This window comes from Ictalurus furcatus, chromosome 29 (genome assembly GCF_023375685.1).
Source record: "Ictalurus furcatus strain D&B chromosome 29, Billie_1.0, whole genome shotgun sequence".
Classification (NCBI taxonomy): domain Eukaryota; kingdom Metazoa; phylum Chordata; class Actinopteri; order Siluriformes; family Ictaluridae; genus Ictalurus; species Ictalurus furcatus.
Genome location: NC_071283.1, coordinates 12,133,099 through 12,145,598, shown reverse-complemented (window position 1 = coordinate 12,145,598; position 12,500 = coordinate 12,133,099). Strand labels below are relative to the sequence as shown.

Here is a 12,500-nt window from a genome sequence, read left to right as displayed (position 1 = left end):
AGATTGAAATGAATTAGCTGGTGTATCGATTAATCAGGAGGCAAAATAGTTACAATGTAAATGTAATAATCTGGATATATATCATTTAATCTGGGCATATGGATTAATCAAGAGATGTATAGATTAATCAGGAGATGTGTAGATTAATCAGTAGAGGTGTAGATTAACCAGAAGATGTATAGATTAATCAGTAGAGGTGTAGATTAACCAGAAGATGTATAGATTAATCAGTAGAGGTATAGATTAATCAGTAGAGGTACAGATTAATCAGTAGAGATATAGATTAATCAGTAGAGGTACAGATTAATAAGGAGAGGTATAGATTAATCAGTAGAGATATAGATTAATCAGTAGAGGTATAGATTAATAAGCAGAGGTATAGATTAATCAGTAGAGGTATAGATTAATCAGGAGGGTTATAGATTAATGAGTAGAGGTATAGATTAATCAAGAGATGTATAGATTATTGAGTAGAGGTATAGATTAATGAGTAGAGGTATAGATTAATCAGGAGGGTTATAGATTAATGAGTAGAGGTATAGATTAATCAGTAGAGGTATAGATTATTGAGTAGAGGTATAGATTAATGAGTAGAGGTATAGATTATTAAGGACAGGTATAGATTAATGAGTAGAGGTATAGATATATCAGGAGAGGTATAGATTAATCAGTAGAGGTATAGATTAATCAGTAAAGGTATAGATTAATGAGTAGAGGTATAGATTAATAAGGAAAGGACTAGATTAATCAGTAGAGGTATAGATTAATCAGGAGAGGTATAGATTAATAAGGAGAGGTATAGATTAATCAGTAGAGGTATAGGTTAATCAGTAGAGGTATAGATTAATCAGTAGAGGTATAGATTAATAAGGAGAGGTATAGATTAATCAGTAGAGGTATAGATTAATAAGGAGAGGTATAGATTAATAAGGAGAGGTATAGATTAATCAGTAGAGGTATAGATTAATAAGGAGAGGTATAGATTAATCAGTAGAGGTATAGATTAATCAGCAGAGGTATAGATTAATAAGGAGAGGTATAGATTAATCAGGAGAGGTATAGATTAATAAGGAGAGGTATAGATTAATCAGGAGAGGTATAGATTAATCAGTAGAGGTATAGATTAATGAGTAGAGGTATAGATTAATGAGTAGAGGTATAGATTATTAAGGAGAGGTATAGATTAATCAGTAGAGGTATAGATTATTAAGGAGAGGTATAGATTAATCAGTAAAGGTATAGATTAATGAGTAGTGGTATAGATTAATAAGGAAAGGACTAGATTAATAAGGAGAGGTATAGATTAATCAGTAGAGGTATAGATTAATAAGGAGAGGTATAGATTAATCAGTAGAGGTATAGATTAATCAGTAGAGGTATAGATTAATCAGTAGAGGTATAGATTAATAAGGAGAGGTATAGATTAATCAGTAGAGGTATAGATTAATGAGTAGAGGTATAGATTAATCAGGAGAAGTATAGATTAATCAGTAGAGGTATAGATTAATAAGGAGAGGTATAGATTAATAAGTAGAGGTATAGATTAATCAGGAGAGGTATAGATTAATCAGTAGAGGTACAGATTAATAAGGAGAGGTATAGATTAATCAGTAGAGGTATAGATTAATGAGTAGAGGTATAGATTAATCAGTAGAGGTATAGATTATTAAAGAGAGGTATAGATTAATGAGTAGAGGTATAGATTAATCAGTAGAGGTATAGATTAATCAGTAGAGGTACAGATTAATCAGTTGAGGTACAGATTAATCAGTAGAGGTATAGATTAATGAGTAGAGGTATAGATTAATCAGTAGAGGTATAGATTAATAAGGAGAGGTATAGATTAATCAGTAGAGGTATAGATTAATAAGGAGAGGTATAGATTAATCAGGAGATGTATAGATTAATAAGGAGAGGTATAGATTAATCAGGAGAGGTATAGATTAATCAGTAGAGGTATAGATTAATAAGGAGAGGTATAGATTAATCAGTAGAGGTATAGATTAATAAGGAGAGGTATAGATTAATCAGTAGAGGTATAGATTAATAAGGAGAGGTATAGATTAATCAGTAGAGGTATAGATTAATAAGGAGAGGTATAGATTAATAAGGAGAGGTATAGATTAATCAGTAGAGGTATAGATTAATAAGGAGAGGTATAGATTAATAAGGAGAGGTATAGATTAATCACTAGAGGTATAGATTAATAAGGAGAGGTATAGATTAATCAGTAGAGGTATAGATTAATAAGGAGAGGTATAGATTAATCAGTAGAGGTATAGATTAATAAGGAGAGGTATAGATTAATCAGGAGAGGTATAGATTAATCAGTAGAGGTATAGATTAATAAGGAGAGGTATAGATTAATGAGTAGAGGTATAGATTAATAAGGAGAGGTATAGATTAATGAGTAGAGGTATAGATTAATAAGGAGAGGTATAGATTAATGAGTAGAGGTATAGATTAATAAGGAGAGGTATAGATTAATCAGGAGAGGTATAGATTAATCAGTAGAGGTATAGATTAATAAGGAGAGGTATAGATTAATCAGTAGAGGTATAGATTAATAAGGAGAGGTATAGATTAATCAGTAGAGGTATAGATTAATAAGGAGAGGTATAGATTAATAAGGAGAGGTATAGATTAATCAGTAGAGGTATAGATTAATAAGGAGAGGTATAGATTAATCAGTAGAGGTATAGATTAATAAGGAGATGTATAGATTAATCAGTAGAGGTATAGATTAATGAGTAGAGGTATAGATTAATCAGTAGAGGTATAGATTATTAAGGAGAGGTATAGATTAATGAGTAGAGGTATAGATTAATCAGTAGAGGTATAGATTAATCAGTAGAGGTACAGATTAATCAGTTGAGGTACAGATTAATCAGTAGAGGTATAGATTAATGAGTAGAGGTATAGATTAATCAGTAGAGGTATAGATTAATAAGGAGAGGTATAGATTAATCAGTAGAGGTATAGATTAATAAGGAGAGGTATAGATTAATCAGGAGATGTATAGATTAATAAGGAGAGGTATAGATTAATCAGGAGAGGTATAGATTAATAAGGAGAGGTATAGATTAATCAGGAGAGGTATAGATTAATCACTAGAGGTATAGATTAATAAGGAGAGGTATAGATTAATCAGTAGAGGTATAGATTAATAAGGAGAGGTATAGATTAATCAGTAGAGGTATAGATTAATAAGGAGAGGTATAGATTAATAAGGAGAGGTATAGATTAATCAGTAGAGGTATAGATTAATAAGGAGAGGTATAGATTAATCACTAGAGGTATAGATTAATAAGGAGAGGTATAGATTAATCAGTAGAGGTATAGATTAATAAGGAGAGGTATAGATTAATCAGTAGAGGTATAGATTAATCAGGAGAGGTATAGATTAATCAGTAGAGGTATAGATTAATAAGGAGAGGTATAGATTAATCAGTAGAGGTATAGATTAATAAGGAGATGTATAGATTAATCAGTAGAGGTATAGATTAATAAGGAGAGGTATAGATTAATCAGGAGGGGTTTAGATTAATTATGAACCATATGAAATCTCCTAACTTCCCCACCCACAGTCTCTCCATCTTTCTTTTTCTGCCACTTAGAATTTTCTGTCTTTCTCCATCACTGTACCCTCTCTCTCTCTCTCTCTCTCTCTCTCTCTCTCTTTTTTTTTTCCCCACTCTACCTCTTGCCCTCTACCTCACATGCTGATTCAGATAAACAAGGCCATCTGTACACTGCGTAACATAGGGACAGGAGAGAGGAGCTGGAAGGAGAGAGAGAGAGAGAGAGAGAGAGAGAGAGAGAGAGAGAGAAAGAGAGAGAGAGTGAGAGAGTGAGAGAAAGAGAGAGAGAGAAGAAACACGGCAAGCCCCATCCTGCCACGACTCATTATAGCAACAGAACAACCTGTGTGTGTGTGTGTGTGTGTGTGTGTACGGAAGTGAACGTTGGCACACGGTTGTGCGCTGTTGTGTGATGTCACACATGACAGTCAGTGTTGCTCTTTCTGCTCCCATCTGTGACACCACACACACACATACACACACACACACACACACACTTTCTCTCTCTCAGTATCAGTGCTGCTATGTTAGAATCTTGGACCAAATTAAAACAGCTCGCTGGGTTTCGTGTCTTGGCGTCTCATTGTTCTTTCCCGATATTCACAAAGACATCCTGCACTATACGACACACACACACAAACGCACGCACGCACACACACACACTTAATTAGAGAGAGGAGATGTGTCTGGTCTGATTCTTATCTGCTGTTCATGCATGCAGCAATGGATCCTTTACTGCATAAGGAATCACTTTACACCATAAAAAGAGAGAGAGGGGGAGAGAGAGAAAGAGAGAGAGAGAGAGAGAGAGAGAGAGAGAGAGAGAGTGAAGCTAAGAGCTAAGATAGAAACAGTGATAAGACGAGTGAAACAGAGTGATCGAGGGAGAGGGAGAGAGAGAGAGAGAGAGAGAGAGAGATGAAAAATAAAATTGTAGAATGGTGACAAGCCATGGTGGTAATTTTTGTAGGGTTCAAAGGTCAAGGTCAAGTGAACTGACCTAAAAAAACAAACAAAAAAACGTTACAATATAACATAACATACTCTTTCCCACATACAGGGTCTCTGGAGTATGGCTCTGTGTGTGTGTGTGTGTGTGTGTGTGTTTGAGACTAGCGCCCTGATTTACATGACATATGCATTAGTGCTTCATCATCCCTCTTCTGTGTCTGTCACTCTCATACATGGCTTTAGCTCAGACTGTGTGTGTGTGTGTTAGATGTAGTGAAGCCTGGCTAAGCTCTGGTCTCTAGCGTGATGAGTATTACATAAAGCCTCTCACTAAGTCAGCTTACTACCAAAACCACACACACACACACACACAACAACTTCTTCAAAAGGTTCAAATGTATCTGTATGCATTAACTCTACCTAACATTATTTGACCAATTTTATGTCCCGCCTTTTTTCATGGCCAACCAATCACTGCTTAGGAACTGTTGCCATACAATCTGCCATAAAGCTTTCTGTCCTTATAAGGACTTCCTGGTATGTGTAAAAGCAACCTGGTGTTCTCTTCCTATTTCTGAAGCCTGGAATCACTTTTACAGGAAAATTTTCCTTTGAATGAATCCATGAGGAATCATAAGCTGTCTACAACGATTTTCTGTGCAGTGCATTATGGGAATTAAACGAGACTTTTCAAGTGTTCATCTCCAACGTTTATTTTAAGTAAACCAAACTTATGTAAAACTCATATCTGATTCTCATGATAATCATTCTCTCATTGTTTATGCTAAAGGGTAGAGAGACAGTTCTTTCTCACATCCCCCGCCTCAACCCCCCGACTCAGAGGTCAAACATTCGCTTCAGAGTCCATCAACTGTAGCCAAGGTTACTGGCCAAAACTGGTTTCCATGGCGCTAACAGCATGCTAGCGGCAAAACTGTTGCATGCCGGCTAGCCAAAAGATTTGTGAGGAGTCGGAAGACGGTGATGAGGGAGGGAGGGAGGGATTCAAACAATAATAATAATAATAATAATAATAATAATAGTAATAATAATAATAGTGTATAAAGCCTCTGTACATTGTAAATATGTTTTATGTGGATTTAAGCTATATTTGGCAACCTGCCTCACCCGCTGATTCCATTCATTCCATCCAGCTCAGAATAAACCAGCTTCATATTTAAATACGTAAACTGAGTCCTGTGCTCTGTGTGTGTGTGTGTGTGTGTGTGTGTGTGTGTGTTTTCATTCGCCACACATCATACTCCCACCTCCACTGTCATTTAGTGCCATGCCTGAGACTGCTGTCACCTACAAACGAGCACACACACACACACACGCACACACACACATACTTTCATTCCTGGTGCATTCTGACATCTCCCCCACCCCGCAGCAGCCCGTGGGAGGATGAATAATCTGACTTCAGAAGGAGAGAGACAGAGAGAAAGTGAGGAAAAGAGTTCTGACTTTAAACTCTTAACTATTAAAGCAGCCGTCAGACTGAACACGAATAAAGAGCTTTATTGCGAGGAAAAAAAAAAGTTGCTTCCTGTGACATTTCAATTTGCCTCACGCCGAGTTTGATTACGTGAATTCGCAAGCCAATAGGAAACAAGAAGAAAAGAAAAAAAAAAAGAAGGGGGGTGTGGTCTTAACCTTCTGAACAAGATAAATGGTGGAAAAGACTCGAGACGTCGCCTCAGCGTCGCTTGTTCCCTACACCTGTATAAAAATCTGCGCTAACGTCGGCTGACGTACCCTGGTGACGAAAGAAAAACAAATAGTTACTGAAGTGTCTCAAATTCTCTCTCAGATATACAACACACTATACAACGCTACACTTCATTCTCGACAGTGGTACCTGGATATTTTCAACGCTAAAAATCCAGTGCGACTTCACGTCACCGAGCAGCTATAACGTCCTCCGCAGGAACAAGTGGGCGTTTCACGACTCAAAATGGCCGCCGTATACATTTTCCCTCCTAATTTCTTTCGGTCTAAAATTAGCTGCTGTGCTACCAAACGTGGCCGGTAACTGAATTTCCGAACGCTGTTGCTACAGAGGTCATGCTAATCTAAGCTAAGCTAATTATTTAACCAGCACTGTGTAGCTAATTAGGTAGCTAATTGAGCGAATATCACCCATCAACTTTGTAACTGGCTATACACATATACACGTTTAGCTTCTACACACACACAATGTGCACACATTTTTAAACTTGCACACACACACACAATCTAGAAGAGCATTCCAGAGCTTCTACATGGCTTTTAATTTCAGATATTTAAGTGTCAGCTTTAGCACAAAAAAAAAAAGCTAAAGGCTCTACACGCAGCACCTATTAAAATGCCACCGGTTAGCCACATGCTAATTGGGTGTGAGACCTTCACTTCTAAATGTCATCTCAAGAAAAGAAAAAGAAAAAGAAAAAAGTCCAGATGAGTATGAAACAGATACGCCTGTATTATTTGCTTAAGGAGAATAATTAGGGTGGATGCGTGGAATTTTAAAGGCCTCCACCATGTTATGGTGTTAGCAAGCTAGCTACGTTATGTAGCTAATAGTCAGATGCTGGTGTTACATCCTCTTGGTGTAACACAGCATTAATTAGTAGTGTATTTAATGTTATATCTATATAGGTCTCTACAGAGGGCTAACAGTATGATAATAGCAAGCTAGCAATCAGCCTAGATAGCTATTTCGCTATATATCTTCATCTATTCCGTGGCACTGCTGCGTGTTTTTACCATTTCTATGAGAAGATTCCTAAAGAACAGCCCACTCTAGTGTTATTTACGACTTCGGAAGTCCAAATCTGCTCAGTATGCTCACGGCAGAAACCGTGGCTTCGCATTTAGCGCTCAAATGCTCAAGTGTAATCGCAGTGTAATTGTACTCATATGGAGTCATTTCTTAATAATTTACCCACACATCTGTGAGAAATGTGGACATTCCTTATACGTTTACATCATTTCTACGTTCACAGCGTCTCTATAGAAGACAGGACTTAGTGTTCATCGCACGATTCGGTTGAATTGAGATTTTCCCGAATGTTTACGCGTATGCTAGCTAGCCTCGGTGCGACCGCCGTGTGAATGAGACGACGTCTTGACCGATTTTGTTTACTAACGAGAGAGAGAGAAAAAAAGAAAAAGAGTATAGTGATAGTGAATAGCTGTAATTACTCAGTAATAGCTAGCTATACAATATTGCTACGTTTAAACGGTGTCGTGTTTGTGCTGTTCTTATGAGAAGAAAACTAAATTAAGACATGCTAACAACTAAAAAGCTAACAAACTACCATTGTGTCTTAATATTTACCTCCAGTAAAAGAATTAAGTAAATAACTTTATTGTAGCGGTTATTATTATTATTTCTTTATTATTTATTTGTACTATCTATTTATTATTGAGGAGAGGTGTGAATTGTTTACACAGCAGTTGGCTCAAACCCCTCCCCTTCCCATCGTCCTGCTCACCAGCAGCTAAACACAGCAGAGTCATGATACTCTATACACAGAAACCCAACAGTGTCCTGACTAATCTTATGACAGACTCGCAGCGATAAAAGGATTGGTTTGTTTATACTGAATGAAAATGTCCGATCAGTCGATTTCCATTCCGCTGATGAGCGTTAACCCTGACAGAAAGGGTTCGAAGACACCTGCTGAAAAGGAAAGAGGATCTTCTAGTCTGGGAAACAGGGCAGTTGTGGGTGTTTATACAGCTGTAAATTGGCATTCTGCGACCGTCCTGGACTGCACATAACCCAGTTTTCATCATCTCATTAGAGTCAGTACATCTTGATAAATGGCTCTGAAACACGAGCGGGTTCGAGACACGGCGAGAATCCGACCAAAAAGGCATCTGTCTGTGGATCAAATCAAATCTCCCACGAGCTCTGTGCTCTGATAGTGCCAAGTCACGCTCCGAACTGCTCAGATCCTGCCAAAAACCAGCACACACACACACACATTAAATAGTGTACAGGCATCTTTCTCTCTCTCTCTCTCTCTCTCTCTCTCACACACACTCACACACACACAGACTATCATACACCTGCACTGTTGAGCGTTATTGCCTGTTATCGCATGGCGAGAGGCTGACTCAGATTTTGTCTCCGAAGATGAGATGAGCATGTTCACTTTGCCGTTTCTGCTTTAGCTCTCTGAACAATCTTATTCAGGCAGTATAAACAACGGACAGAGAGAGAGAGAGAGAGAGAGAGAGAGAGTAAAGAGAGAGTGAGAGAGAGGGGAAATAGCTCATCTGCTAGTTCAATAATAAATGCTAGACTGGGACTTTGGGATGGATGAAAATTATTCTTCCAGAAGAGAGAGAGAGAGAGAGAGAGAGAGAGAGAGAGAGAGAGCGCGTTGGTTACTGATTTATCACTGCGTTTAGGTAATGTGTCTTTTATTTATAGGGCAGCGAGTAGGGAGATTAACTTTCGTCTCCAGCTACTGTGTATATGTGTGTGTGTGTGTGTGTGTGTGTGTGTGTGTGTGTGTGTGTGTGCGCGAAGCATTTCTCAGGCAAATGAGTGAGATTTGACTACATTACCTAGGAATACTCACACACTCATGCTCACACACAAGTGTAGTGATTAAACAAACTAAAGTACAGCAATATCTTCCACTATAATCTATACAAATATATATAATCTATATAATCTATACAAATATATATCTTCTATACAAATATATATCTTCTATATAAATATATATAATCTATACAAACATATATAATCTATACAAATATATATATACACACACACACACACATATATATATATATATATATATATATATATATATATATATATATATAAAAACTATTATTTTATTTAAATTACAAGAAAATAAAAAACGGAAGTCAACCCAGGCCTTAAAGTTTGCCTGTGAAAAGATGGATGCCTGCGTACTGTACATTCGACCAAGTCATTTTTACTGATCTGTAGTGCTAGCTTTTTCAATAAGTTTCATATGCTAACACTGCGTCGGTTAAAAACGTTAGATTAACAGGAAATATAACGTGCATTTGACTTTTAATCGACCCCTACTATAGCCTTATTTACATTTTAATAAATTACTATGGAACAGGTTGTACAGTGGTGATTTTTTTCCTCATGTAAGATGTTTCCACGGGTTCTCTGTTCCCCAGGTTTATATGGCGCATAACTAGCACCTGAAAAATGGTCCTATGTTCCCGGGGTTCTATAGCACTATTTCTTTAAACAGTGTCATTTCTTTCTTTGCTACCTGCGTGGTAGCTCTTAGCTATGTCTAATGCTAGCTAACATGAATCCAATACCTGATATTGAACTAGCTAGGTATCTAACTCACCACAAGACAACATCTTTAGGAGATTTCTACACTGACAGGAAGGACAAAACAATAACAAAATCAAAAAAAAAAAAAGTCCATCGTGTTTGGTAATATGAGTCACGTAGCAGCTAGCATTGTGGTTCTAAAGTTGCGTAACATTATTTCATGTTTAGAAAAGATACATAAATGTTGTTGTTGTTTTTTCCCCCCTCCTCCCCGACATGTTTAACCCTCCGCCACTATAGTTGGTTACAGTAACTGACTAAAATGGCATTTGAATAACATGAGGACACGCTGTTCTATTTAGGATTAGCCAGCCTGCGTGTAGGACACCCTCATAAGCAGTGGATGTGTGTGAGAAAGAGCTACGACTGCGTCTCCTCGATCTGACACTGCATAATTACCTTTCCTTTCTCCCTAATGGAGCGTTTCATTATGGCTCTGCCACAGCGCTGAGCTCGGGCTAATCACACTCGGCTCAGCATAACACTGCGCACGCTGAGCCAAAATGGCCGCCGCGGCTTCGTTACCCGAATGCCGAATGAGAGCAGGAGCAAAACGTGAACCGGGAAAAACGTTCAGGAAGAAACACAACAATGATACAGTGACAGTTTTGTTTTTTTAGCCTCGTGCTGTTCGTAAATGGCAGCCATTTTGTGAGATGAGAACGAGTGCAAGCAGATCAATGGTGTCTACGTTTGGCTGTCTGCGCTCTTAAGATTACTCATGTTTTTTGTTTTTTTTTTTTGTTTGTTTGTCTTGGCAGCGACTGCTTCCTTCCTGACAGCCTGGCGAGTGTAGCTAGCGCGCTGCGGAATTAATGAACTCGGTCTTGTTTGGAATTACACTGCCGTGCTGCGTTATGATGTATTGCCTTTCATCGTCCCCTTTTGTCTCGGCTCAGGGAAGAAAAAAAAAAGAAAAGAAGAAGAAAAAAAAAAAAAAAGCCATTGTTGCGAGATCTGTTCTTTCTTTCTGAGCGCCTGCCACGCGGCAGAGGAAATTAGCCTCCGAAAACGTGCGCTAGGACGATTGTCGCTATGCAAATCCCGCTCTGGCTCGGTCTCTGTAAACAAACGAGGGAAGGCTCTCGAGCCCAAAACCCACCCGCTGAATTAGTGGCTGTGATGCGAACTCAACCTGAGGCTCTGTTCGGTACGGGAAACGATATGATTCTGTCACGTCACATGTACAGCGAGACATGTAAAGCGACACGAGCTGCGCGGCGAAGCACGGGGCAGTCTCAAATCTGAGTCAGAACGCAGTTATTGACTCGAGCACTGCATGAGACACTTGTGTGAGACGCTTGACTCTTATTTCTGTTCCAAACTTCTGTCAGATCTCTCAATGGCGCTAACAAAAGCTGTGGCAAGAGCTAACGGAGCCGATATCCTTCGCCTGTCATCAGTCTCATCGACAAGCGGAAGGAGAAAGTGACAGAAGCAGACTGTCAGAGACAAAAAAGACTCGCGACCATCATAAAAAAAAAATGATAATGATGGAGAATTTCTTAACGGAAAGTTCCAGAAATGAATCCCGTGGAGGCGTGGCTGTCGGTGCCAGGGAAGGAGGCGTGGCCTCTGTGTCTGTGATGGATGAACGGCTTCGCTGCCTGTCGGTCTCTGTGCCTGTATTGGCAGTGAAAGAGGCGTGGCCTGTCTTACCATCAGTCATGCCAAAGGGGCGTGGCCTCTGACAATGTTTTGGCTGACTAGTGCTGAATTTTCTTAGCAGAACACACACACACACACACACAGTCCAAAGTTTGCTCGTGAACAATCTGACCTGATTTCAGGCCTGACTGCCTCCAATATTCTCCCGCTGTCCTTCTTTCACTCTCTCTATCTCTCGTTCTTTGCTCTTTTTTTTTTCTTTCCCAATCTGTCTTGCTCATTCGCTTATCGATATTTGTGTTTACTCTCAATTCACTCCACTGCCCACCTTATGCACCAACACACACGTACACACACACACACACACGCGCTTATCCTTCATGTCACGTCCGCTTTCTTTCCAATCCCCTCCTCTTGCATCCTTCGCTATCACCAGCTCTCACACCCTCTTCTTAATCTCCGCCTGCCTTTCTTTTCCCTCCCTCTCTCTGAAGAGCTCCTGGCCAATTCCACTCGTGCTATGGAAATGTCAGTGGTGTGCTGGTTATCAGGAGGTCAGTGCGTGTCTGGTTAGCTCGGCGTGATTGGGCTGTCAGTCAGCTCCGAGCCTCGGGGACCGACTTTAGCAGCTCCACTTCCACTCTGCTCCCAGCTAGCGGGTTTATAGCTTTGGGGTTAGCCGCGCGGGCTAACATAACAAACGGGTATTTGCTCAGGTTTTCTTTGTAGGCGCGTGTTTGTCTTGTACGAACACAACGCCAACGGTGAGCTCGCAAAGACAAAGCAAGCGCGCAGAGACGGAACAAACACCTGCTGTTTACTCGCGTGTTTCATTTACAAGGAACGCGCGGCGCTAACGTGCTTTCGGAGTGTACTCTAACTCCTGCGGAAGGAAAATAAAATGGCTAACAAAGGCAGCTAGGGATGTAGAGATAGCAGAAACAAGACGTCCCGATATCCAAACCTCGCCGCTGAACTTAAAATGTCACGTTAATGTTTGCTGTGTGCCGTGAGTGAAGAGAAAAGCT

The 12,500-nt window shown here is 39.3% G+C and overlaps 1 protein-coding gene across 8 annotated transcripts in view; it reads right to left on the bottom strand.

The window, feature by feature from the left end:
• The window catches only part of LOC128604465 (receptor-type tyrosine-protein phosphatase delta), a 424,718-nt gene that overhangs the window by 122,864 nt on the left and 289,354 nt on the right, over positions 1 to 12,500 (bottom strand). The window lies entirely within an intron of this gene.